The sequence below is a fragment of the Nyctereutes procyonoides genome, unplaced genomic scaffold (genome assembly GCF_905146905.1).
Source record: "Nyctereutes procyonoides isolate TBG_1078 unplaced genomic scaffold, NYPRO_anot_genome, whole genome shotgun sequence".
Taxonomy (NCBI): Eukaryota; Metazoa; Chordata; class Mammalia; order Carnivora; family Canidae; genus Nyctereutes; species Nyctereutes procyonoides.
This window is the reverse complement of record NW_026575120.1, coordinates 45,612,908-45,619,178: the sequence shown is the minus strand read 5'-3', so window position 1 is coordinate 45,619,178 and position 6,271 is coordinate 45,612,908. Positions and strand designations below refer to the sequence as shown.

Below are 6,271 nucleotides of genomic sequence, written 5' to 3'. Positions count from 1 at the left end.
TACTCTTGTTTCAAACCTTTGCCCTTTAGAGAACGGGCTGGTCTCCTGCCACTGCCTGCCTGTCGAGCCTTACTCACGTTCCAAGTCTGTCTCTGGCTTCACTTTTCCCACTGAGAGTTTTAAGAAGTCTCCCAATTTTGGCCAAATGTGGCACTTTGGTAGCACATGATTCCGTTTACTGTGTTTCCATAATTTTGTATGTGAGAATCTCCTCTGCAACATTCTCGAGGGCTGTGACCTTATACTTTCATTCATAAGAAAGAAATATCTATACGATCTGCTATTTGCAGACATGACATCTGTGATTTGGGATCCCCGCAATGGACCGTAGCATCCATAAAACAACACATGGAATGTAGTCATGATTTTTTTCTTAGATTCAAATTCCAGGCAAAAGCACAGCATGTGATTGACACTCATCAAGTCTCCAACTCGTGAAGGAGCAGAGCCAACTATCTCTCAGCTCAACACTGCTCCTGTTCTGTCTGGCATGTGATAAAGTGATAAAAAAATGTTTCTTTGTGGGAAATTGTAGTAGGATGTATATACTTTTGGGATGTCAGGGGCCTAGTGTGTAATGCTAATCGATGATGCGCAACTCTCCTGGCTTCCACTTAGCAGAACATTTGTAAAAACTGCCCATAAAAACTCCCAGGCCACAGAGTCAGGTCACTGATATCTTTGTTTCCAGGGAACCAATCCTTTATCTGGACATCCAGAAATTACACAGGCCTCTCAAGAGCTTTTATTTTTTCATTTTACTTTTAGTTGTTACTGTGCGTGTGTGTCCGTGGTGAAGAGTTTCTCAGATTTTTTAATCTCAGGACTCCTCAACCCTCCTCTCAGGCATGATTATATTTTCCACATTTTATGTTTTATTTTTTGAAGACTTGTTTATTTGAGAGAGAGGGAGAGAGAGTGCGCACCAGTGGGGTGGAGGGGCAGAGGGAGAGGGAGAGAGAATCCCCAAGCAGACACCGTGCTGAGTGCAGAGCCTGGTGCAGGGCTGGATCCCAGGACCCTGGAACTGAAATCAAGAGTTTCCCGAGCTGAAATCAAGAGTCAGATGCCCGACCTACAGAGCCACTCATGCACCTCCATATTTTATAATTCTTTTTAAAGATTTTACTTATTTATTCATGAGAGACACAGGCAGAGGGAGAAGCAGGCTCCCATCAGGGAGCCTGACGTGGAACTCGATCTCAGGTCTCCAGGATCCCACCCTGGGCCGAAGGTGGCGCTAAATCCCTAAGCTCCCCCACCCCCGGGCTGCCTGTGCCTCCACATTTTAAATTAAAACACTATCTTAGAGTATTTATTTTGAGTTCATTTGATAATCACAAGTGATAAACCCATTACTTGCTAATATAAATAATACATTTTCATAAAAAAGTGTATTTTCTAAAGCAACAAACGCTTGGGTGAGAAGAGCGACAATGTTTTACATTTTTGCAAGTGTCTCCAAGGTCTAGCATAAGAGAAGGCAGCTGGATCCACATTATTGCTCCTCCACTGACTCTTTGACATGTTTCAATTGAAGGATATGAAGAAAATTGTTCTCATACAGCCAGATGACTCGAAGATGGAGGGTATTTTAGTGGCCTTGCCGAATACTTGTGGCTGCCCTCCGGTAACTACACCCGAGCTGAGCCACTGCTAGTTGTTCAAAGGTCAGTTGCAATGTAGAGACTGCGCATCGATGAACGTTTCCTGGTCTGTGACATTAAAGCCCATTGGCCGTTCTTTCCTTTGATTGGATCTTGTACCCTGGTATGGTTTTATTTTATTTTTTCAAATGATTTATATATTTATTTTAGAGAGAGAGAGAGAGAGAGAGAGAGAGAGAGAGAGAGAAGGCTAGCAGAGAGAGAGGCAGAGAGAGGGGGAGCAAAGCAGACTCCCCGAAGAGCCCTGAGCCTAGCTTGGGGCTCGGTCTCATGACCCTGCAATCATGACCTGAGCCAAGGGCCAGAGTCAGATGCCTCACCTACTGACCCATCCCAGTGCTGCTACCCTGGTGGGATTTTTTTTAATATTTTATTTATTTATTCATTATATAACTATAATCTTAAAAAAAAAAGAAAAAGAGATGGTTTTTAGGTGTCTCGTAACCTGTTGGTTCTCCATCATGCCCTCCCTTTCCTTGTGACTCCACTGTTGAGGGACTTGCCTCATTGGGCTGGTAGATGTCCCCACAGCTTGGATCTCACTGCTTTTACACTCAGAGCAAAACTTGCGTGCATCTGTGACCTGTATTTTGTGCAGGTAGGTGGTAGAGTCCAGAGGTTTGATCTGACTCCCGTGCCAAGCCCTTGGCTGGACTGTAGGGGTAGGTCTGACATCCGTTTCTTAGGAAGCACATCATGTGTGTTCCCGCGCTCTTTGGATGTCAGCTCAGGGCCTGGACCCATAATTCACTGAAGGCTGCAGGTGCTGGTGTAAGTCTGTCACTTGGTCTTGTTTCCTAGCTGGATGTACTTCTAAGGAAATGTTTCCGCTCACTGACCAGGTGGGTACTAAGTGGTGTATCGTCATGAATTACAATTTAGTGTGGAGAAGGAAATAAATACTCGACTCTTTCCCATTGCTTATCTAGTTTCACAATGATGAATTGGCTTCTTGTCACCCACAGGTGATAAATTATTATCATTTTTCAATAGTACCATAGACTCATGTTTCTATATGTATTCAGGAGGTTTTCACCCAAGGCGGTCGTGACGTATGTGGGAACAGACTATCCATCCTTTGGCCAATGGGAGCCTCTCCCGGGTGTGTTCTGAGCACCCTGAGCACCCTAGACAGGATCCTGGTTGTGTCTGCTAGCTTCCTTGCTTTCTGCCTACTAACGGACACACTAGGCTCATCTGGAACATGTCCTGCCCCAGAAGTGGAATCAGCCAGCTGTTTTAAGACTATGTTGGGTTTTGTTTAGTTTGAACTGGGAAATGGGCATTTTAAGGCCATGATCTGGGTACTAGGATTGCTCCTGGCTGTGGGTAGGATCGTTGGTTTTAGGCCTTTTTATTTTATCTTTTAAAGCTTTTATTTATTTATTCATGAGAGATACAGAGAGAGAGAGAGAGAGAGAGAGAGAGAGAGAGAGAGAGATGCAGAGACACAGGCAGAGGGAGAAGCAGGCTCCATGCAGTGAGCCCGACGTGGGACTTGATCCCAGGTCTCCAGGATCACACCCTGGCTGAAGGCAGCACTAAATCGCTGAGCCACTGGGGCTGCCCAGGTTTTAGGCCTTTTTAAGGACAGAGATGGAACTAAATGAAAAGCTACAGCACCTCAGAAGTTTCTGCAGACAACTTACAATTCAAATTCGGGACAACGGTGTTTGTGTTTGACCACTCACTACCCACCAACCCCCTCCCACCGCATCTCCTTTCTTCTGCACGGAGAGTGTTGGTTTTCAAAGATATGGGGCAGATATCAGAAAACTTTACTTTTAAGGGCCAGATTGTAAATATTTTAAGCGAGCGGCCCATACCGTCTCTGTTACAACTACTCAGCTCTGTTGTGGGAAAGCAGCCCCAGACAAAATGTAAATGAAAGGGCAGAGCTGTGTTCCTATAAAACTTTATTTGTAAGAAGAGACAAGTGGTCCATGCACCATAGTTTGCCAACATCTGATTTAGGAAAAATATGAGAATGCTGCATATCACTTGCTTTTTCTCACTTTCCAGATAGATCTCAGAATATGGATACTGACACAAGTGCCATGAATTATGACTTCCTGAAAATAAAGATCTTTAAGTTAAACTATCCATAACTGTCCATTTTTCACACACTTGTCTTGTGTCTGTTTAGTCAGATCACGGTTGTTTCTCCTTTTTTGGTTCTCATTTAATCTTGTTCCTTCAAGTAACTGTATATTTATCTAACCACCGGAGTTTATGTCCACATCGTTCGAGTCCTTCTCTTTTTCTGTCTGGAACTTGTTTTCTAGTAGATTCTTTAGGAAGTTTTCATGGGAGTAACAATCCCTGAATTATCCAAGTGGATGTTGTACTTTGCTGGGTATAAAATTTAGGACTCTCATTTTCTTTCCTGGCAATCTTAACTATTTTATTCCTCTCCTCAAGCTAAAGAATTGGTGTGGAAAAATCTGATGATAATTTAATTTTATTTTCCTCATGTGTTAAGCACCCTCTTTGCCTCGACATCCAGTGGATTTTCTCCTTTTTTATTAAATAAAGTACTTTCCATAGTAAATGTCTTGGTGTTGATCATACTGGGTTGGAATTTACAGGCACTCTGTACTCTTTCAATACATAGTTTCAAATATTTTTTATTTCAGAAAAGTGCCTTTGAACAGTACTTTGTGTTATGTTCCCTTTCTTTGTCTTCTTTAGGCACCACTTTTAAACACACACTGTATCTTTACTACCTGTCTTCAGTGCTTTCCACCTTTTCTTGAAACATTTTTTTTAATCTTTTTTCATTTTGTGTTAAAATCAAAGCCTTTTGCTGGCCTATTCCTCTGAAGGTGTCGCTTGTTGTGCTTGTTTTTTCTTGTGTTCTTGCTTGTTTTATCTTCATTTCTAAAAATGCCTTTTTCCTCTAGTTTTCTCAAGTTCTGGCATCATCTCATTTATGAGTGTTTCTACTTCTGATTCATATTGTTTCTTTCATGTCTTATATCTTTGTATTAATTTTTTAATGGCTTTCAACTAGTATTTCACAATTTTATTTATTTTTAGTGTGACTTCTGGTGTATTTTCACTGTAAAGGTGTATTTTTCTGTTCCTTATTCTCTTTTTCCTCAATGTCACTTTTTTTTGCCATTTTTGATAGATTTCTGTTACTTTTCTATTGTGTGTGTATGTGTGTGTGTGTGAAATTCCTTTTTCTTTGAGGAAAGAGCTTCGTTCAGAAAGCTTGTGTAACTTTGAAGAGGTCTTTCTCCTGTTTTTCTTTTCTTTCTGTCAACCTACCTTGTCATGCTTAAAAAATATGGCAGTGTGCCTGCTGAGATTTCCTGGCTCTTTCTCTCCCCTTTGCCTCTTTCCTTAATCTGTGTTTTCTGTGTCCCCCTCAGTCCTGGTTCCATGTTCAGCTGTTTCTCCCCGGGGTGGAGGCAGCCTCAGTTTCAGGAGGACCCTGGAGTTACACTAGTCCAGACTTTTACTCTTCACCGTGGGCTCATCACAGCCATGCAGGACCCTCCCTACTTCCATCTGCTGCTTTCCATCTGGAACCCCCTGATCCCCCATGAGTACCTGTTGACTGGGGTGGGGGGGATGTGCTCCTATTCTGAGGGCTTTGCTTTACTGCTCTCCTCTCCCATACACATGCTGATAACATGCATGTTTCATGGCTACAGATCATCTCCCCCACCCCGATGTCTTCTAGAGTTGGTAGAGGGGCCTTATTATCCAGTTTCATGTCATCCTTGCACAGGGACCATGCTAATCTTCTCTGTATCCTTCTAATTTTAGTATATGTGCTGACGAAGCGAGCACCTTATCATCCTGTTTCATTGTAAACATTGATCATGGGCTTTGGCTTTGATAGCTAATTGTTCTGTCAGTTTTTATGTGTGAATTTGAGAAGAACAAAAAATTAGGTTGTCATCACCACCTTCATCTTTTAATTAAATTTTTCTTCCATAAGCAAATATAATAAGTGATCATTTGCTAAAATGTAAAACCAGCAATTGACCTAGAGCCCTGGGACAAAACTGTAAAAGGTACTAAAACAAAATGCCTCTCTAAAAAGTCTCAGGACCAGATCATTTTAATGTTAAATTTTGTTTAAAATATTTAGGATGGGGCGCCTGGGTGGCTCAGTCAGTTAAGCATCCAACTCTTGATTTTGGCTCAGGCCTTGATCTTAGGGTCATGAGATCGAGCCCCATGATGGGCTCTACACTGAGTGTGGAGTCTGCTTATGATTCTCTCTCTCTCTCTCCCTCTCCCACACCCTGGACCACTCTTTCTCTCTAGGAAAACAAATAAATTTAAAACACTAAAATTTTTTAGGTCAGTCAATTCTATGAAGTGTGAGCTTACAGGAAAATAAAAAGCTAGAAATTGCTTCCTTCATCTTATTTAGAAAACATATATGGTTTATTTTGCTTATAAAGGATATAGTCTTGGGGCTCCAGGGTGGCTCAAGGGTTGAGTGTCTGCTTTCGGCTCAGGACATGATCCTGGGGTCCTGGGATCAAGCCCCACATTGGGCTCCCTGCTCAGTGGGGAGTCTGCTTGTCCTTCTCCCTCTGCCATTCCCCCTACTTGTGTTCTATGGCTCTAACTCTCTGTCA

At 42.3% G+C, this 6,271-nt stretch overlaps 1 non-coding gene across 1 annotated transcript; it reads right to left on the bottom strand.

Moving 5' to 3' along the window:
- Positions 1–5,361: 5,361 nt before the first annotated feature.
- LOC129516238 (U6 spliceosomal RNA) lies at positions 5,362–5,468 on the bottom strand. The gene has a single exon (XR_008665720.1). It is a non-coding gene; the product is annotated as a U6 spliceosomal RNA (small nuclear RNA).
- Positions 5,469–6,271: the final 803 nt, after the last annotated feature.